Below are 22346 nucleotides of genomic sequence, written 5' to 3'. Positions count from 1 at the left end.
TAATACAGAGTTTAATTAAGTTTGCCTTTTTAAATCTATTTAGTCCAGATGGAATTTATACATAGAAATTCTCCTTGGTGGAAACCCAATACACTTATCTAGAGGGGTGAGTCTGTTAAGTATTTCCACGTTGACTTTTTCTTATATGTGAATATTTTTTTCGAAAAGTTAAATACGAAAGCTCTGCATTTATGACTGAGACTGAATATATGTGACCTTGAGTTCCGCAAAGGTTAACCTACTCTGATTAACTTTTCCATGTTATTCCATTAAATAAAAACAGTTTTGACACCCAGGGACTCAGGCATCCTAGAGATAATACAATAACCTGATGCAATCATTCCAAATTGAATTGCAATAACTCACTTAGGTGACCATACATATTTGTTATGTGTAATATGAAACATTGCAAAATGAAATCAATAGAAATGCTTCTTGTTAATGAAGATATACTGGGCTGTTATGTGTGGGTTGTGGATTCAATACCATAGAAATCTTATTTCTATTCTAAAGCCCAGAGCATCAGAATAGTTAAAAAACAAGACAGCATTACTTAAAGACAATATAGCTGGACATCTGGAAAATTATATCATAAATTTTGTGTCAAACTCTGTTCTTTCATGGTGAAATCCTGGACCCATTAAGTCAATGGGAGTTGTGCTACTGACTTCCGGGGAACCACTGATTTCACTCTGAGCAGTTCTGTGACCGGTAAAGAACGCTAGAAGAAATCCACACAAGTGAAATTCATGTTCACTAACATTTACAATTAAACTTGCCTGTGGAAAATGGGAGAGACCAGAATCCTGCAAACTTTTGCAATTTCCTATGAAATAGGAATACAGTATTTTATCTAGGAATCCTGGCTGCCTCCCCACCACTTTTAGGCACTGTGTATGCTCACAGTGTAGAAAAGCACCCATCCCTGTGCTTCCTCTCTGTCTTCTCTGTGCAGAGACTAATATGGTGTCTGGCTCTTATAAAAGCCACTTAAAGGGAGGAGGTAAACTCTTCTGTCATCTTCCCATCTCCACCGCACACCTATGTGTACAAATGAGCCCCCAGTTACTTTCTGCAGAGAAAGACTTCAGCTGGGTTTAGCCTCATTGGAAAAGATTCTGTGAACTTATATTTGACCTCCAGAGAATGGGATTAAAAGCTGTTGTTACATCAGAAGACTGCAGCGGTATCATATCAGGCAAGCCTCCACTGGAAGTACTCCACTTCACAAAGCCCCTGTATGTGCCAAACTTTTTAGCTCAATTAATTTAGATCTTATGTACACTTGAAAAACTACAGCATCTCAGTTGAAGACCTGGGTAATCCACCTGCACAGGAGGCAGTAGATAGATGGAGGAAGAATTCGTTCATTGATCTACAGTGTCTGCAGTGGGGCCTAGGTCAGCTTACATAGTCGTTAAGGATGGGGAGATGTGAATTTTTCACACCCCTAAGCAATGTAGCTGGGTCAGCCTAGCTTTTATTTTTTACTGTAGACCAGGACTTAATCTTTGCCCAGGTGGTCTCTGGATTAGAAGGGTGGGTATAATCAGGTGGGTTATCAGAGCTGCACAGAGAAAGCTTCCGAGAAAGAACTGTACATACAGAGAGCGGCATTTAACATCAGATTTTGTCAAGTGGCATTAATTTCATTTTAAAGACACCATGGCTACACCTACACTAGCCCTTTCCTTTTAGAAGGGGCATGGTAATCAGTGAGTTGGGAAGGTGCTCATGAGGCGCTGCCATGAATATGCAGCGCCTGCTTAGCATAATGGTGGCCATGCACAATTTCAAAGGGCTGCTTTCGAATCACAAGCTGCCCATGTAGACAGGGGTCCTTTGAAAGGACGTCCCGGACTTCGAAAGCCCCTTCTTCCTAAAACCAAATAGGAAGAAGGGGCTTTCAAGGTCCGGGGTTCCTTTTGAAAGGCCTCCATCCACACAGGCAGCACGCGATTTGAGAGCAGCGCTTTCGAATTGCGCACGGCTGCCATTACACTAATCGGGTGCTTCATATTCATGGCAGCACCTCATTAGCATCTTCCTAACTCACTCATGACCATGCCCCTTCCAAAAGGAAGGGGCTAGTGTAGACACGGTCCATACGTGATTCTTGTATTTGGTCAATCCAAATGTTTCAAATCCTATTAAATGTAAAATCGCCTGAAAAAGCCCAAAACAGAAATTAGGGATAAGATCAGCCAAAGAAACACAGGGGGCACTGATGAGGCATAAATTATAACTTAATGGTACATGGCTTAAACTGCACAGAAAATCTCTTTGAAAGTAATGTAGTGCTATGGATACTGTCATTAAAAGGGTCTGAACTCTGTGACCCAAGAGATCAAATCAGTGAAAACTCAGTATGCTAAAACTACATTAAAAGTTATGACATCGGAGAAAAAGATCAATGTGTTTGTTTGTGAAAAGCCTGAATTAGGAAGTAGCTTATCTCGTCTCCGGCCATCTTCTGCAGAATTTTAGAAGTCTACAGATGCAGTCACTGACCCCAGGGTGATGAGAAGTTCCATTTCAAAAGAGAAAGGAAAATGCATACAAGACCTTTCAAAAGAAAATGGAAAAATTGTCATTACAACCAAATGTCTGAAGAATTTGTAAAAAGTAACGATAAAGGGTTCTCTGAGTCAGTAATGTGACCTGAGAACAGCAGTAACCTCGGGACAGAAAACAGAGTTTATGAATTCAGAAAGATTCTCTGTAGTTCATGTATCGAACCAGGGTTTGTGCCATGCAAAACAAATATTCCACAGGGCTAAAAAAATTCTTGATCAAACGAAGTGCGTTGTGTACACATTTCAATTTTTTTTAAAGAAAAACGTGTGTTTTTAGTTTTAGCATTGGGTTTTTAAATTAAAGTGATACTGCCAGGTTCAGATCAGATCTTTAAAACTAAAATTCTTTAAAACTAAAATTCCTTCTACATGGCTCTGACAGCATAATTTAGCTTATTAAAATTGATGTATTTTTTACAAAAAAAAATCTAAGTTATTTTTCACCAATTTTCCCCACTGGCTTATTCATTTTCATTTCTCCCAGCCTGCACTGAGAGAATCCCATTTTTGTTTTAAAAAACCCACCAAGCAGTCCTGTAGCACCTTAAAGACAAACAATTTTATTTATTAGATAATGAGCTTTTGAGATTATTTTGTTCATAATTAGCTTTTAGTAACATCCACTGCCAATGCTTACATTTCTGGGATAACAGAATAATGCCTGAGTGAACCCACTGTCCCCTCACTACCAGAGTAAACTGTAATCTCCTCTCTGAAGAAAGAAAACAAGAAAGAGGCTAAAAACCAACACGCACTCCCATATGGGCCAACAGCTCCACCGTTGTAAGGTGAAGCAGGAAAGGAAGGGATGAATCGATGAAGAGAGTGCCTGATCTTTAGTGGACAGAAATGGACAGTGCCCTTTCACACTGTCTTTCAGTCAACATCTCAGTCAACAGCTTACAGGTGAGAATGGTCTGTAAAGCCTGCAGTCACAGCCCAGCTCAAGCAAATGGGAAGAGCAAGGAGGCTGAGATTTTTTATCATTACAAACCACCAGTCTAAAGCATTAAATGATTTACATCCATTCTGTTCTTATGTAAAAGGCATAAGATGGCACTAGAACCACATCCAACCATTCCAGAAGAGCTTAGATACATGCAGCACATGAAACATTGGTATTGGGGGCTTTGAATGACAAAAATATATCCACTTCTAAGGTCTTGCCTATGCAAAAAAATGCACTAAATATATGTTTTTAAATTAATCGAATAAAATGTGTTTGTGTAGATAAACTAATTTCTCTTAATGCTTGTAAGGTTTTTTCATTTGCGTCCCTTTTATATAGGGTGACTACATTGACCTATGGCAAATATGGGATACTGGCCTCCAGGGATGGGAGGCTGCTGTCCCATGTCAGGGCTCCTTGGTGATGTAGGCTGCTTCCCCACAATGAGGCACCAGGGATGGGGGCTCAACAGCCTCCCGATGTGGGGAGCAGGGGATGGGGGCTCCACATCCTTCTGGTGAGGGAAGTCAAGAATAGGAGCCCCGCAGCCTCCTGGCAGGCGGAGCAGGAACAAATCAGCTGCCCTGCAGAAGAGTTTCACTGGCAGTGGAGGCTGCCACCCTGAGACACCAGGTACCAGGGAACAGGAGCCCTGCAAAATACAGGACTGTGTGCCCATTTTCTTAAAAAAATCCGGACACCTGCAAGACAGCTTAAATAAGGGGCTGTCCTGGGAAAAACGGGACAGATGGTCACCTTACATTATAGTTGTTTTGGGCTGTGTATTTGGTCTCTGGGACTGGTGTTGACACAATAGAATGGGCATCAGACCAGTCATTGTTCTTGTTTTATCTCTTCCCAAAAACTGTCAGAGCTGCATCGTTAGGTGTGTTCTTCATTTCCTCTCACTTCAGCTGAGCTCTTATGGCACAATTCCTGGTACCCAGTGCTTGTTGTCATACATTACTGTACTGCTGTGACTGTTCTTGGTCCACTATGGCACTGATGTTTATACGATGGCCACCATTTACTTTGGATCTGTGTATTTTCTTTGGTTTAAGTCTGACCTTGTTGCATACCAGAGAGTGGGCTGTGTTGCAATCAGCATTTTGATATCTGTGGGTAAAAAGGGCAATGTTAAGGTTGGATCTAGTTGCCAGATCTAGAATGTTTCCAAGACACTGTATTGTGATTTTGTCTGGAAAAATGAATTTGTTACACTGAGGTTCCAAGAGCAACAAAATTCAAGCCGTCTCTGACCATTTGCATTCACCTTACCAGTTCAGTGATGACCAACTCAGTTAGGCCATGCTTTATGATCAGCCCCCATCCTTGCATTGAAGTGTCCTATCAGGAAATATACTTGTATTTTGAGGGAGTGAGGTGTTCGAATGGTCAGAGAACTGGTCCTTGATGTTAGAAGACCAGGAGAGTGCTGGGACATACACAATCATAAAATTGACTATGCTCTCAAATTTGAACAAGCATAGTGTGATAACTCCCTCTGATACATTTGAAGATGACTCAATCATCCCCCAAAGTGAGTGCTTGAAGGTGAATCCAACTCCATTTCTTCCACACTTTTTCCCTGCCAGAAAAAAATGTGTAGCTTTTTTCTCCAAGAGATCCACTGGATACTAGTTGTGTCTTTGGAAGGAAGCAATATCCACATGAAGTTGTTTCAGCTCATCATTGATCATGGCAATTTTAAGTTAATTATTAATCTGTTGAAGATCCACAAACAATCTAGTTGTCATAGTGTGAATGTTCCAGCATCCTGTCTTTAAGAATGTTTTTTTTTAACTTGGTTTGCCTAGTGCATTAGTTATAGCCCATTTGTCAAGTTACAAAACTCTATTTCTCTTGGAGAAACTCTAAGCTCAAGTTTCTGTTGAAGCAGGCAGACTATGATGGGATCACATGCTATTGTCTGGCTAGCAATGGTTGTCCAGTAAGATGCAATGATCTCTCTTACCACTGGAGACAACCCTTGGTGCTAAACTCTGTGCCAGTTAAATAAAAGCTTAGAACCAGTGATTGCTGCCTGAAGTGTTGTGTCAATGCTTGAGGCAAAGCTGGAGAACTTCCCAGAGCACAAGCCTGGGATGATATTGTAGAGGCCCTGAGTTGTCCATGCATCAGGATCCCCCTCTCAGCATCAGAGGTAAAATCCAGAGGAGGGGAAGAACCAATACATCTAGTACCCAATCCACTACAGGAGTTGCTGGAAAGATGCAAGCAACCTTGGGGCTCCACTCCAGATTTTCTGTCTGAATTTACTCTTATAGCCTTGCATTCTCCCACATTCATCCACAAGTCAGTGGGGCATTTCTGTGAGTGGTTGCTTTGTTAAGCCAGTGAGCTGCACTTTGCCTCACCTTAATCTGACCCCCATGGTGACCTGCCAGAAGTACAGGATGGTACTCCAGATTGCATCATTCTTAGAGTCTTAAGTATATGTAACCTTCTGGAGTGTGCTTCTGCAAACGGAATATGTCATGCAAAATAACCCCTTCAATGCACTGAACTCTCTGATTTCTTTTAAAGTTTCCTTTCATTTTAAATAGCAGTTGCCTTATCCAATAGGTGAGATTTTCAGTGCATCCCAGAGCATTTGGATAGTCAGTTGCTTTCACAATTATTGGAATCTAGATTCGCTAAGCATCTTTGAAAGTGCCATACAGTATTTTTTAAGTGTGAGAAGAGAGTGGCAAAAAGAATCAGGAGAGTAGGTAGTTGTTACAGCTCACAAATAACTCACCAGTCAGGAGTTCTATGGGCCCATCTTGACTCCACTTTTACTGTGGGTTAACACACCACCTAAATACAGGTAGAGGCAAGGACCACATGCTCCACTGTCTTGCCTGGGGTGTAATCATTTCCATCTGTGAGTTTAAAAAGCTATAATTCTGATCTGATAGTGTTTGACACTTGCTTTGAGTATCAGGTTCACCTTTTCGTGGTTTACCAATCTCAGCTCCAAAGCTCGCCTTCCAAGAGAGCTAGTCAGCTCTATATCAGCAACACTGACACTGATAAGAAAGCTGACATGTTTAACAAGCAATAAATTAAGAGTTTAACCCGCTCTGACTGAATACGCTTACATCTAAATGGCAGCGTTGCCACGCTGAATGGATCCCTTGTAATGATGGATGAAAATTCAATAAAGATTTTAGAGCCAGAAAGGAAGAGAGAGTGTGAACAACTGCAGTATTGACATACCACTGGCATGCTGCTCTTTGCAATCAAAATCTTAATCGAATGCTGAAGTCTCATGAAGGTATTGGCCAGAGTGTAACAAGGAACAGTCTATCTGGTATGAAGGGGATCCATGTATTTCAGTGAAGATTCACGTATAATTTCAGAGATCCTTATCCAAAGTCCACTGAAGTCAGTGCAAAAACTCTCTCCCATACTTCTTTCACATAATCATCACTCCTGTTATCCCCCATACATACCTTTCCCCTTCCCCCCCCATACACAAGCATCAAAATGAGATCTCAGTGAGATAATCTCATTCTACATATTGCCCTCTCATTTCACCTTCATGCCTTTTGTCCCTCTGTTGAAGGATTCTTTCCATCATAAGACTATGGGCTTGCCCGATTAAGGAAGAAACCTACCAGGTTAAAGGTAGTTACTGCACTTCTTTTGCTCCTGCTTTAGCACACCGGCATTACTAATGGCGAACTGTCCAGCCTGGGCCCAGTGCTGAATAGCAATCTGGAAAATGGTTGGCCCCTTCATTTCCTATTGCAAAATCTGTAACCATAACAGAGAAATAAGAATGAGCTCAGTGAATGAACTGAAACCAACTTGAACTTCTTTTGATCTGAAAAAAAGGAAAAATACTTCTCCTTCTTTGCTCTATCTACCCCAAAAGCTTTTCCAGACAGGTGGAAGCTCATCCTCCCACACAATGTAAGGTTACTAAATATAATATGAAGCCAAATGGGGGGGGAAGACATTAAAGTCATAGGGTGAACACAGGAGGTTTGGGGTCATTGGCTAAGTGTCACAGCTCTGACTCAGAGCACTTATCCGGGAGTGAAGAGAAATTGTCATTTAGCACATACAACTATGGGTGTCTTTCTGCCTCTTTCTCAAGCTACCATGGCTGCTCATCAGCCAGGTGTAGCTAATAAGCTCTTGACTCTGTTGGAAGATGAGTAGGGTCACTACAGTTCAGAAATAATTCCCTAGCTCAGTGTCCCCCAGACTTCTGAAAAGCCATTCTCCACAGCTCCCTGCCCATTCCCACCTCCCAGCTTCAGGAGAATGAAACCAATTGTACTCCCCTGAAATCCTGACATGTGGCGTTAAAAGCCATCCCATCTTAACTTAGATAGCTTCCATGATCCCCTCTAATCCTTCACACAGCTTCCCCGCCTTTGAGAAGCACTGGCAGAGCTCTTAAAAGTATGGTCCTTCCTCTCCTTTCTTACGTGCGTCAGTGAGCAATGAAACTGTGAACAAAGAGAGCATTATTGCTGGCAACTGGGTTGGCAGCCACTGAAATGAATGGAGCAGTTCACACCATATTTCTGAAGTATTGGCCGATGTTTTCGGCAGGCTTAGGCAGGCCCTTGCTACATTACCTACTCACGCTTCTTATTTTGAAGATTTTTCTTACAGCCATCACACCAGACTTTTTCTTTTCAAAACGCAAGCTGAGACTGCAGAGAACAATGGAGAGGTCCTGTCCTCTATGTTAGAAAGCATGGCCTTATCTGATTGTTACATAATTTGTTATTTGATAATAACAGCCAGCCAGAGTGTACCCCTGCACACTATTAACTGCTCCACTAGGGGAAGAGGAAAGTTAAAATTCTCCCTTCTGTAATTCTTTTCCATGACTTTTACTGTGTTTCCTAGGCTCAGCGAAGAGGAGTTCTTTGAAAGAGCCAATGCTAAACTTAATACCCAGTCACATGTTCATTAATCAAGTCAGCTCACAAGATAAGTCAAAACATTTAATATAGTATGTTTTGATCTGAAATATTTTTTACTCTGACTTACTTTGTTATTTAAAAAAAAGGCAGGTTCACTCTTCCTCCCCACCCCACCCAGGATGTGTGTTCTGCATATGTGTCTGTCTACACACAGGCTTCCTGACACTTCTTGTTCTAGCCATATTTAAGAATAATGTGTGCTGGACTTTTACACCATCAGTTGTTCTCAGCCTCACATCTATAAGCTAACTCACTGGGACAGTCTGATAACATAGGGAACATGGCTTCCAAACCATAACAATTAAATTATTCAATGTATTTATTCAAAGTGCCTCTCTCTTCTCCTAGTTAAGATTAATGTGCTGGAGAATCTGCACAAAGCCAAAAATGATTCAGTTTTCAGGATGGAATTAGCCTAGCTGAGATCTGGATCTACTCTAAAGAGAGAGACTTCCTAGCTGGCTCTCTGGACTGCTGTTATCTCACCAAGGCACCTCCTCCAGGAACTGCAGTCTGTCCAGCCAGCACCAAACATTTTCTAGACTTATTTTTGAGCCACTGCCCAAGTCTGGCCCTGTATCTGGTGTGGGTGGATCAGATGCCCAGTGCATGTGGCCCCTGCCGTCTAGCTCTGAAAGGCAAACGCTGTCACAGTATTTAAATAGACTGGCTCAGTCATGTGACTAGACAACTAACGTCTGTGAGAACTGATCAGCTGCCTCAGCCTGTCCCCTCCCTTGACAGATGCCCTGAGTTTCATTTCTGCCGTGCTGTCCTTCATAGGACACTTCCTGCTCATGTTCTCTACAGCAGCAGTAAGGTGTATTGACCGCTTCTTTCTTTTCCTATTTTCCCTAGCACTGGGTCACAATGTAGCGTTTTCTAATGGACCTAGACACAGAGGTGTTCTAGGCAAGAATTCATCTTCCTACCTTCCTCTTCATGCAACTCAATTCATTTCAAGTCCTTCCCACCATCAGGTAACACTAATCTTCTCTAAGGTGAGTCACCTGCTATCGCTTTCTCCTGCTCAGTGTTCAGACCACTGTCAGCTGTTGCTTCTCTGAAGTGACAAATGCAAAATAGGGACACTTAGTAATCTAGCTTTCTTCAGCTTCATTGAGAAGCCTCATTCATTCATCTTTTTTTTATTGAAATGTTGAATAAATCCATTCCTTATGAAAAAATCCTATAGAACATAACAAAGATTAAGCCAACTAAGTTCTATAGCCACCTTCTGGAAAAACCATTACCAAACCCTACACAAAATAACAGAGAATTACTCTTTTTATAGGTTTTGTTAATCAGCTCATCAGTTTCTATTGTGCAACTGTGATTCTCTATTAACTTCTATGGAACTGTTCAAAAAATCTGTTACATTTTTATTTTCTTCAGATTATTATTTTCTCTGAACTTTTCCAGAAAGGATGTGATATGTAACTAGGAAACTCCTCAGATGCAACCATTTATTATTGCTGTGTGTATATATATATATATATATATATATATATATATATATAAAGGCAAACAGATAATCTTGTTTTAATTAAAGCTTCAAAGAAAGAAAGAAAGTTATTTGCAAAAATCCCAAACTCTATGGGATCCCTTTGCCAATATCTAGACAAATATCAGCTCTTGGGGACTAGAGGTAGAACAGGAGAGTGAGCGAGGCGTGAAAGAGAGACCACAGGATATTCTGAAAGAACAAACTAGAAAACAACTTAAAAACAAATAATGTAGTCGAAAGTTTTGACTGGAAGGGCTGGAAAGAGCCCACAGTGGACCTGAAATATTCATGAAAGAAGATTATTAGACAATTCAATTTAGGATTCAAGGGGACTCTCACATCAAAACAAATTTGAACATTTCTGCTTCAATCAACTTGAAACTAAATTTGCCCCAAAACACAAAGGAACTTAACATAATTCCATGCACCTCTTTTAGAGACAGAGCTAGGTATAGACTCATTAAGAAGTCAAACGGTGTTGTCAAAGCCAGTTAGTAAATAGAGTACTTTTGTGTATTGATGGTGTTCTGCCTAAATCGTTGCCAACTTCTTGGCAGATCCTCTCATAAATCTTCTAAATTTCTCATTCATCTACTTGTATTTATTATGTGCAAGTAACAAGACCAAATTCTTAATTAGCTGAGATCCATATTTTCTAAAAACAAATGTAGGGAGGTTCCATTTTTGATGGCAGAGAAAGAGCAAGCCATTTGTTTGAATTATGAAGTATACTCCTATTAAATGATGCCAACTAAAACTGCACAGCTAGGGAGGCACAAATGAAGATTTAGGTTACAATGGAAGTTAGGAGAGCTTTCAGAAGACAAAAATAACCAACTCCAAGAGAAATAAATATGTATCCACTTTTGAAAGTGTATTTGTCGCATCAGAAACCTACAGGTTCAGACATTTGATTAGCTTCCCTCCACAGAAGCAAAGACTTCATGTCAGGTGTCTCAAACAAAAAATCTAGAAAGTAGATAATAAAATAGATATCAAGTAAAGAGAATTTTAGCCAATTGTTATTCAGAGACAGACCACTCCATTTCACTTTCATTTAAAATTGTTTCTAGTTTCCCTGCGTTCATAAATCATCGAGTGAGAAGCTAATAAACAAGACCCAAAATATTTACACTGGGCTAGATTGCTCTTTTGTCTGTGCACTCAGGCCTGTCTCTAGAGGAATAAGTAGAGCCTTGACTCCATCTCCCAAAAAAACTGGCCAGCACAGCAGAGCTGGTCCAAAAAAATGTGGTAATCTCCTACTAGTATAGCTCAGCAATAAATCACTACTCTCTACAGGAAGGGAGAAGCAGGGAGGGAACTGACTCAAATGAGTGACTCCAAGGCACGATGACTTTGGGGTACTCCTGGAATGACACAACTTATGCACTTTTCCTGGCCCAGGCTGTGCATAATGATACATGGCCTTAATGGGCCAAGTCCTGAATGCAGCACATAGCTTGAGTGACCAGGCTGTGCAGTGGCATTTTACATAGAGTTGAGGGAGGGAGGGAGTATTTTTCCAAGCCACGCACAATGGCAGTGGAGAGGATTCGCAGGAACACTTGCAGAGTACCTGCAACTGCTGTTCCCTGTACTGCAGAAGTATGACCCATTGAATTACAAAGACAATAGATTCAGCAGCCTGCTCCCTCTAAGTTTACCTCTGCATTGTCCCAAGCTTGCACCTTCCAATGCAATTTAGTTTTACCAGGTTGAATTCCAGGGCCTATAAAAGGGGTCTCCACTTGTGCAGGTCCCCCAGTTCTGCCCCTAATTCCCACAGAGAAACTTCACTGACTCTGCGGGATCAGGGACTGGGCAAGATTTAGTCCAGTGTGAATGATTTGTTCACATATTCCCTACCCCTGAAAATAAGTTAATAAGGTTTGGGTTATTGTATTATGGACCATCACAGACTGCTCGTGGGGGTCCATTTTGCAATAACCTAAACTCAATAGGGATGGTATAATGGGCCAGCTCTTCTGCTGATAAGAATCAGCTTCACTGCACTGCAGTCACAACTACTTCAAGACTCTGTCTGCCCAAGGTACTTATTTGGCTCCCATTGCCAGAGACTCTGAATGCTTTCCAGCCTTCGATGCTTGTCTCCTCACAGGAGTTCTGTGGTACCTTATAGACAGCACCTTATAGTAATGACTTTCCATTAAACTAGGAGCTTATGACCAGATGCATCTGATGAAGCAGCTCTTTGCCCACAAAAACTTATGCTCCAAAATATGTGTTAGTCTATAAGGTGCCACAGGACTTCCTGTTGTCCTTGAAGCTACAGACTAACGTGGCTACCTCTCTGATACTTGTCTCCTCACACTACCCCTGTGAGATAAGGGAGTCCTATTATCTCTTTTACAGGTGGGGATCTCTGGCTTCCAAGAAGCATGTGCTAACCCCCCAGGCTAGAGGTTATTCTGTGACTGCCCTTTCATTTTTATAAATATTCAAATTGTCCTTGGGCTTGTATGAGAAAGAGACCAGATGTCTCTGTAGCATGGTGGGCAGGGCACTCAGGTGGGAGGTGGGAGACCCTCCCTCCAGTCACCCTTCTTTAACCAGTGTGATTATTAATCTAGAGTGAAAACATCAATGGGAGAGACTGAGGGAGCCCCACAGCATGTCGCACAGTTCGCTGCTTACACCACTCTCCTGGAAGGTGGGAACTTCTCTTCCCAGAAGACAGAAAGGTAAATTAAACAGAGAGCCCAGGAGAATGCTGTAACCAGTAGCATAAAAAAAAATTCTAAGGGAGACGTCACCTCTTCTGCCTGCCACTAAGTCATGAATGGGCCTGATCTGGTAAGCGTCTCTGAGCATGCCTCCGTTAGGGCACTATCCGGTTTCACCTGGGCTGAGGGTGCTGCTGGGACTTAGGTGTAAGCTAGCACCGGATGTCAGCAGCAAGGCATTGTGCACATGCCCAGAAGCAGAACTTCAAGTGTCTACAGGTCTAGGCAGCAAACAAGCAAGGGGTTGGGAGTGGGTGTAATTGGGGTTTAGGTACTTAAATCCCATTGTGGACCTGGGCTTTAGTGAGTAGTTTAGTGGTAGTGCAAGAAATTAAACAAAGGTTTCCATATAGCGCTCTAACCGCTGACCCATCCTTGCTTATTCATCACTAGTACAACTGCACCCATTTACACAAGCTGAGACTGTGGCTCAGGGTTTGTATTAGTCTGAACTGCCCGTATAACTATGAAACATCAAATTCATTTTTACCTGACTGGGCTTGAATCCAGATTGACAACCCTAGTTCAAGTGATGTTCTTCTGCACCACAAGTGCACATAGGGAGGAGAAGGATAGCTCAGTGGTTTCAGTATTGGCCTGCTAAACCCAGGCTTGTAAGGTCAATCCTTGAGGGGGGCCATTTAAGGGTATGGGACAAATAGATCTTTCTTTTATTATTATTATTATTATTATTATTATTATTATTATTAAAGGGGGATGGTGTTAGATTCTGCCAAGAGGGCAGGGGACTAGACTCGAGGAAATCTTGAGGTCTCTTCCAGTTCTATGAGATGTGTATCTCCATATGGCTTTCCACAGACAACCCCCAGGAGAAAGGCCCCTTTCGTGACATGTTTAGACTCACAGGAGCTGGAAAGAGGGGTGCTTGGGGCATTCCAGCTCCCCCTGGCTTGTAATGGTTTCCATCCTAGACAGAGTTTGCAGTTGGGTTCAATGGCTCTGACCACTCCTCGTGTGCAAATGGTTCTGGTGCTTGTGTTTACAATTTGAGCATATGTAAAAACCTGCAGCTAGCCCATGCCAGCTGATTCGGGTTCAGGTGGCTCAGACTATGGGACTGTTTAATTGTGGTGTAGCACCAAGGGTTTGGGCTGGAGCCTGGGCTCTGGGATGGTAGGAGGGCCCTAGAGCTGGAGTTAGAGTGGGATGAGTGGGATAATTGCAGACCTACCCCAAGTTAGACATGGTACAGACAAACATCTCTTTCTTTGAACCGCTGGGGCACCCTGTTATGTTTTTAAAACCAAGGACTGTTAAGGTAATTGAATAACAATTCCTAAATCTAATAGATGCACCTTTTTGCTTGTGAAAAGCTACAGTTATCCTATATCGCAGGGAAAGAGTAAGCATTAAATCTTGCACAGTGATTGGAGGGTTACAATATTGCTATTTCATTAGTGAGATTTATAACGGTATTTAGTGACTGCTACAGTAATCGCTGTTATCAGTCTGTAAGCAAAGAAATATTTCACATATTTTATGATTAAAATCAAACATTATTGAATTCATAAAAGCTGAATCCTAATACTTAGCAGAAAGCCTAATTTAATGGAAAGTCATTTCTATAACGCTGCAACATTAACTACACTTTTCCTGAACCCTGTAGTTATAAACAAAATTAGCCTTGATTTCAAAGTGCCAGATTCTGTTCCCCTTACTTGGAGTAGCTTGTCACTCCACAAGAAATACCATTGATTTAAATAGGACTTTTAACAGCGTCATGCTCGTATTAGGTCAGAAATGACAATGATCAATCAGATAGTTTGAACTCCTGCATAAAACAGGACTTAGACCCACCCAGTGATTTTGGTCTCTGCAGTTTTCTAGGGCAGTGGTTCCCAAACTTTTCAGCATCAACCCCCCTTTTAATTTTTGAGAAACCCTTGTGCCCCCCACCTCTTCTTTACCATCATCCATCCCCCCTTTAACAAAAAAATTCAATTTGTAATTTAAAATAAACACAAAAATTAAAAATAAGCCCAAATAGTTTTTCTTGGCCCCTTGCGGGTATCTGGTACAGCCCCAGCTGGCCTGCTGCCCGAGCCCCATACCAGCTGCCTGTACCAGCTGCTACCTGCCTGAGGCCTGAGCTGCCAGAGCCATCCACCCACCTGCCCACCCACCCGCTGCCGGGGCCCCATGATGCCAGAGCCAGCTGCCCACTCACCAGCTGCCCCAGTCGTGGACCAGCCGCCTGAGCTGCCTGCACTGCTGGGGTCAGCCACGCACCCACCAGCCACCCGAGCCACCCACCCAAGCCCCGCGCTGCTGGGGCCAGCCACCCAAGCTACACACTGCTGGGGCCAGCTGCCCTCCTGCCAGCCCAAGCTGCCCGAGCACCATGATGCTGGGGCCAGCCCTCCAAGCCCCACAAGCCCCTCAAGCTGGCTGCCCAAGCCCCTCTGCCTGAGCCCCTCTCCTTCCCCAAAGCCAGGCACCACCAGCCCCCCACTCTTACCCTATCCTTCTCCCCACCCCCAACCCACACTCACTCACCTTTGCAGGAGGCAGCTAGCTCCATGTGGCTCTTCACCGGCTGCCTGCTTTTTATAGCAGCTCTGCCGGGTCACCCACGTAAAATGGCAGGGGCTGAGAGCCAAAAGCAAAGGCTGGCTCTTTCTTTGCGTGAGGCAGATGAAGTGGGGCGGGGGAAAGTGGGTCGCCTCATGACCCCTCTGGAATTTCTTTGGGCACACCCCCCAGTTTGGGAAGCCATGTGCTAGGGTAAGGGCTGTGCCGTGTAAACATACAGTACTAGAATTTGTGCCAGAGCTTGCACTTGTGACGATTTGAAAGGAACTGCTGCAGCTGTGCTGCACACAGTCAGAACTCGCTGCCCACCGTCTCCTTTGGTTCTGAGTCAGCCTCAACTTTGCCGTGTTTATCAGGCTCCCTTGCTATTGCAAGGTTCTACTCACTGGAATACCTCTGAGCATCGGGTCACTGGGCCCTGATTAAAGAAAGCCCTTAAACATCTATTCTGATCATACCTAATTATGTGCTCAACTAAAGCATGTACTGAATTCCATGTGACCAAAGCACATCTTAAGTGCTTCCCTGAACAGGGAGTTTTTTTAAACACAACATTAACCCTATTCTTATTCAGGGAAGAAACTGGGGCTTATGGTGTAAATTAACCACATGCTTAAATTCCGTTGATTCCTTTCAGAGGTCGATAGATGGGTTTTGTAATTAAGCAAGTGCTTACATACATACCTGAATAGGGATGCTTTCCTGCCTTACCCATCCCCTGTGGGACACTGCACCCCTGAGCATGTTGGAAGGAAAAGTTACTGCACTCTTCTGAGCTAATTATGCCTCACTTTTAAACTGATCATTCAGGAGGTGAGAGGGATGGTACCTTTGCTTTCCCCACACCCAGGGTCTACAGGAGGGCTGCAACAATCTATTCCCACATTCTGATGAAGTGGGTCTTACCCACAAAAGCTCATTACCTTTTAAATAAAATTGTTAATCTTTAAGGGGCTACAGGATTGCTGGGTTATGTCTACACTAGCCCCAGAACTTAGAAAGGGGCATGATAATGAACCTAATCAAAAGATGCTAATGAAGTGCTGCCCTGAATATGCAGTGCCTCATTAGCATAATAGTGGCTGCGGCACTTTGAAAGTGCTGCTTTAGATCACACACAGCTCGTCTAGACTGGGTCCTTTTCGAAAGGACCCCGCAGACTTCAAAATCCCCTTATTCCTATTTGGTTATAGGAATAAGGGGATTTCGAAGTCTGCAGGGTCCTTTCAAAAAGGACCCCATGTAGACAAGGTGTGCACAATCGAAAGCGGCACTTTCAAAGCGCAGTGGCCGCCATTATGCTAATGAGGTGCTGCGTAGTCATGGCAGTGCCTGATTAGCATCTTTCGATTAGGTTCATTATCAGGTCCCTTTCAAAGTTCTGAGGCTAGTGTAGACATAGCCCTTGTGTTTTTTGTGAAGCTACAGACTAACATGGCCTCCCCCGACACGCTCCAGAAGTTACAGAAGTAGCCAAGAAGTCTGCAGGTAAAGGCCTGAATGTAAAGGTTGGCAAATAAAAATAATTCTAAGGCCATCTTTATGTTTGCATCTCAGTTTAATAGTAAGCATAGCATCAAGGAGAAATTCCATTCTTGCTCCTCTTCAGCGCCTGGGGAGAGTAATGAAGGGTGGTAGCAGCCAAGCTGAAAAGTCCTTCCTATTCTGCCCATATGCAGCACGAGGGCTTACGGGACATTCTAGTCAGTAGGGTTACTTCCTGCTGCTCCATTAGTGCCTGATCCAGTGCTCACGGAAGATTTCCATTTAATGTACTGGTCATTGAAGCATAAGACACAACGAACTCTACCCATAATGTCCATTGCTAGAATGCACCAGGCACATACACTGCAAGTTTTAGATTTGGCCATGATCCTGTGAGAGTGTACATTGACTGGAATGCCTGTGTGCCTGAGAATGCTAAGGCCTCATCCTTCTCCATCCCATCCCACTTATGCAAGGAGAAGAAATCTCTCACTGTATCCTCTTGTCCTCCTAGAACGCCCGTGAAAACAGATCAGAATGTTGATTTCTTGGTCCCTGTTAACAATTTTAGAAGAAATATCAATCTGAAACCACAATTTATATGAGGATGTAACACATTAAGACAATTAAATGATATAGAACTATGTAAAAATAAATTGCTGTGTAAAATATATCCTGGTCATTTTTCTTATTGCAGTGTATTTATTGACCCAAACTAAGTCGGTTACTAAGTTCTGCTGCCTTAGGAATAGATTATAACTGGTTTAATATATCTTTCAAAGCATCTTTCTTGTTTTAGTCTCTGTCACCACAAGCAAAATACTGAAAGTAGTGACAAGTACAATATCAATAAACATAATAATAATTGATTTTCAGGAGATGAAAAATCTGAAATTAGTGGCCATTTTCCCAAGAGCTTTGTTTGATTAATTCAATGTTCATCTTAGTCTTTCTAAGTTGGTTTAATCCTGCTGATCTGCAAAGCAAGATTATGGGATGGGGCTTGTGGTTAGGCACCAGGGGAAAATAAAATATATTGCATAGTCAAGCAGGTTTTTTTTAAAAGAAAACACAATGGACTGAAAGAAACATACTGCTAAGAATATATCGTGGAGATGCTTAGAGTTGTTATTTTCATGCACCATTTATAGGGGTTTGGGTTTTTTTTTAACTACAAGCTTTGCTTATGAAGACTACACCACCTTTGACTGATGAAAGTTGTAGTACACTACATCCCCCAGCGCCATCATAGGCAATTCCTGACATGCAGCAACTGAAAGGACACAGACAACATGGTCCAGGATCCTATACAGAGAGGACTGCAGTAGAGATGCCAAAAAACATCAGCATAATACCTCAGTCTTGTAGAATAATGTCTTTGGTTGTTTGTTCTTTTCCAACACCTGAAATATTCTGAGGCATTTTATTTAATTACGCCTTTTTCTCATTTCCCTGCATCTTACCTACAGCAGGGGTCAGCAACCTTTCTGAGGCAGAGTGCCAAAAACTGACCTTTTAACTTCCATGTACGGTCTGAGGGCCGGTGGTACTTTTTAAAGTCACTAACAGTCCTACTTACAACAACTTCATTAATAAATAAATTAAGGTGCAGAGCTTTACTGTTGAGGTGGTGGTTGGTAGCATTAGCTGGTCTTCTGTTAATCCACAGGTGGCATGGCTTTGAGCAAGCTCCCAGCTACATGGGGGCGGAGGGGCAGGCCTCAGCTCCTGCCTCTTGTGCTGATTAATATTACCTTGTGTGCTGCTCTTGGCACACATGCCAGGGGTTGCTGACCCCTGACCTAGACCTACAAAGAGAACTCTGTTAATATAAACTTGTTATAAGTAGTCTGTGCGGCTAAGTCCAAAAGCACAGTCTGCAGTGAAAGGTACGGTAAGTACACCTCTTTTACCTACGAATATGGGAGAGCTCCACAAAAGTATAATTCTGAGACAAAGAAGTTTTCTCACCAGCATATTTAGTCCATTAGTGATTCAGACATAGTTCATTACTGAAACAGACAGCATTCGTAACGTTTTGGCAATGGCATTCTTGGTCAGTCCTTAACATCTAAATTGAGCTCTCCTTCATGGGCTTCCTCTCTTCAGAACATAGGGAGAAATCCTGCACTACAGGAACTGTAGTTAACTGCCTGACTCTTTGCAGCCAATGTGGTTTCAAAGAGGAAATAAAAAGCATTTAGAGTGACTGAATCCCATCACATCTTCCAAACATCCTCATTAAACTGTTATAATTAGGGTTGTGTTGTTTTCTTCATTTTCTCTCAATAGTGTTGGCTGGCAAAGAGAGGTGCCTTTAGCCATCTAATAAATTAATTATTAATGTGGGAGTTAATAATTCATGTTAATTGGTACTATAAGCTACTTTGCCCCCCAGCCAATGTGACCAAAGGTCAAAACTTGTTAACAGCAGAGGTGAAATCTAGCTTTAAGTTTTCTTTCGCATGATATATCAGAGAAAGTCAAGATATGGCTTGGAACATGTAATTGTATCTCAAAGGATGAGAAAATTCTGAGAGCAAAGGTCTAGTCTACCTATTACATTTTTAAGTACTCTCATTAACCAGGCCTTTGCACTGTCATAATCATATCGAAGGATACAAAGGACCTATAAATCTAGTGTTACCTGTCTTGAACAATGCAGAAGGCACCTCTAGAATTAGTCGTATGGTGTATATCTGAACAGAAGACTATCAACAAAAGGAGACAGGTTAAATAATTACAAAACGTCATTAATTATTTTTAAATATCTTTTGGTGAGTGCATTTCATGATCAGGATGTGCTGTTTTTCCTCGTGTGTGGGGGGGAGGAAGCAAAGTTGTTCAAAGAACAACAGAATTTTGAGCTTGAAGCTAATCATTTACAGATCAAATAACTTTCTACTTTCATTTTTCGCACTCTGAAGACAAATCCGCCATTCATTCACTGCATGTATTGCGCTATTTAATTAGTGTTATTTTAAATTCAGCATAACTATATTGTTAATTTTCCTGTTACTGCCTGTCTAAATCATGCTATTGATCTATAAAAGTGCAACTCAAATCTACTTTTAATTCGATAATATGTTTGAAAATGATCACGTGACCTCAGATTTATTTAGCGAGCTGAAAAGTCCCCATTTGAAAAGATACATTTGTATTATTCATTCTAGTAGTGAACAGGAAATAGTCTTTTGATTTTGTTTTATTTGTAAAAGAGAGGTACACAAGTTTTCAATGCAGATAGATAAATGTGATGGGGCTCGTGGGGTAAACGAAGCAAAATTAGCTTTGACGACAAGTTTTTCTAGTCTTTTTTTATTATTTGTAAGGAATTTACCACAACACAAGATTTTCATTGTGCTCATTGTAACATACATTTCTATTTTCTAGCATTTCATATGATGGTAAGGATATAAGGCCTGATCCAGCTCTGACTAAAGGTAATGGGAGTTATTCTAGTGTCTCCAACAGACATATAATCAGGCTCACATTCAGCAACAGATTCTCTTCTTTGGAAGACCTGGAAAGGTGCTGATTGAAAAGGTTTTCATTTCTGGCATAACTAGTAGCTATTCCCTCTTTTCTCATAAGTGTTGTGTAAAAGCAAGCTTGTGTTTTACAAAGAAAATAAATCACAGCTCAGGAAAACACACAGGGTTAATTTTATAGCATTGTGCTTTGTTAACTTTAGGCAATGCAAAAGTACAGATCCAAAAAATCTCAACCTTTGTGAGGCTGTGCCCACACTACCCCCTTCTTTCAGAGCAGTCATGCTAATGAGCCACTTTGGAAGATGCTAAGGAGGCACTGCCATGAATGTGCAGTACCTCATTAGCATAATGGCAGTCACATGCGCTTTGAAAGTGTCAGTTTCAAAACGCACGTGACCCATGTAGCCGAGGGCCTTTCAAAACAATGCCCTGATTTCAAAGCCCTGTCTTTCGGTTTGGTTTTGGGAAGAAGGGGCTTTCAAAATCGGGGTGGGTTTCGAAAGGCCCCAGGCCACGCTGACAGTGTGCACTATGAAACAGGCACTTTTGAAGCACGTGCGGCTGTCATTATGCTAATGAGGTACTGCACATTCATGGCAGCACCTCATTAGCATCTGCTTAAGTGGCTCATTGGCATGACCCCTCCGAAAGGAGGAGGTAGTGTGGCCACAACCTGAATGTTTAAAATTTTACATCATAAAGTTTGGTGTCACCTGAGCATAACATCAAATATTATTATGGACAAGTATCAGCCACATTAATATAGATACTCTCCAGTGATATGCAGGTGAGACATGTTGAAACCTGGTGTGTGTTTGCAGGGAGATAGGGGATTAAGCCATGCAAGATAAAACCTACCATGATCTGGAGCATACATATCATTGCTGGAAAAGCAAGGACTCTTTCTTATAGTCTCCTAGTAGATGCAGAGTTTACTGTACCAGCCTAAAAAATCACCACCCTAGTACTGTTTCTTGCAATCAGTAACCAGGATTCATCCTTGTGAATAGTAAATGACAGGGAGAATCTTTGTCACTAAGCGCAATTAACAGCTATTCTACAAGTGAGATGAAGAAACGAAGAAACATTCAGGCTATAAGGACATTATTTATTACCTGAATGAAAATGAAATTGACTTTCTGCATTTTGTTCTCACAAAGCGACAGCCCAACACGTATCTTGAATAATCACTGGATATTGGTGGTAAAATAACTGTATTTCAGTCATTTAAAAAGCTGGATTTGAAAAAAAAATCACAATGTTTATATAAGGATTTGTCTACATCCATCTGTTGTCTCTTTTCTGATACTGAGCTTGTAAACTCCCTGGAGCAGGGACTGTCTTTTTCTTCTGTGTTTGCACAGCACCTTGCACAATGGTGACTTGGTCCTCTTAAGATTTCCGAAGCACTATAGTAATACAAATAATAATAATAATAATAATTAATAATTAATCAGTGGCTCCCATTACCGTAGTGTCTTTATGCTCACAACAACTGTTGTGAATTGAGGAAGTTCTTTTAGAACCATTTTACAGATAGTGAAACAGAGAGAGACTAAAGATATGACAGCACTACAATATAAGGCCAGGTGGACATATTTGCAGAATGAACAATGAACAAAAAATCAAGACCCTGGTATTCGGCATAATGGATGGCTCAAATAGGAGAGGCAGACCCCACAGAGAATGGGTAGATGATAAAGTAGATTGGTGCGGAGCTAGTCTACAGAAACTAAGCCACTCCGCACTGGACAGGAAAAGATGGAAAGAAATAGTGAGAGAGGCATCAAACACCAACGGGCGCTGAGCCCACGGTTATTGATGATGATGATGATGTCAATCTTAGGCTGAAGCCCAATCTCCCTTCCATTTATACACAGGTAGTGCTATGTCAGGGCCCAGATCCCAGGATCCCTCAGGGGAAGATCTGAGTCAAGCAGGTACCCAGGGTTCAAGCCCTATTGCTTTGCAGCGTAGATGCAGTTCCTCTGGACTCATGCCCTGGGAGTCCACCAAAGTATCCCACAATCCCATGAACTGACTCCCTTTGACCTGTAGGCAGTCAAGTTTTCCCATATTGCAC

At 42.0% G+C, this 22346-nt stretch overlaps 1 long non-coding RNA gene across 1 annotated transcript; it reads right to left on the bottom strand.

Moving 5' to 3' along the window:
- Positions 1-2804: 2804 nt before the first annotated feature.
- Positions 2805-15390, bottom strand: LOC142006922 (uncharacterized). Its single transcript, XR_012643854.1, has 3 exons — positions 15249-15390; positions 7149-7287; positions 2805-4641 (listed from the first exon to the last, which is right to left on the bottom strand). It is a non-coding gene; the product is annotated as an uncharacterized LOC142006922 (long non-coding RNA).
- Positions 15391-22346: the final 6956 nt, after the last annotated feature.

Source organism: Carettochelys insculpta, chromosome 1 (assembly GCF_033958435.1).
Source record: "Carettochelys insculpta isolate YL-2023 chromosome 1, ASM3395843v1, whole genome shotgun sequence".
Lineage (NCBI taxonomy): Eukaryota > Metazoa > Chordata > Testudines > Carettochelyidae > Carettochelys > Carettochelys insculpta.
The sequence above is the reverse complement of the archived record's forward strand: the minus strand, read 5'-3'. Positions and strand labels throughout refer to the sequence as shown.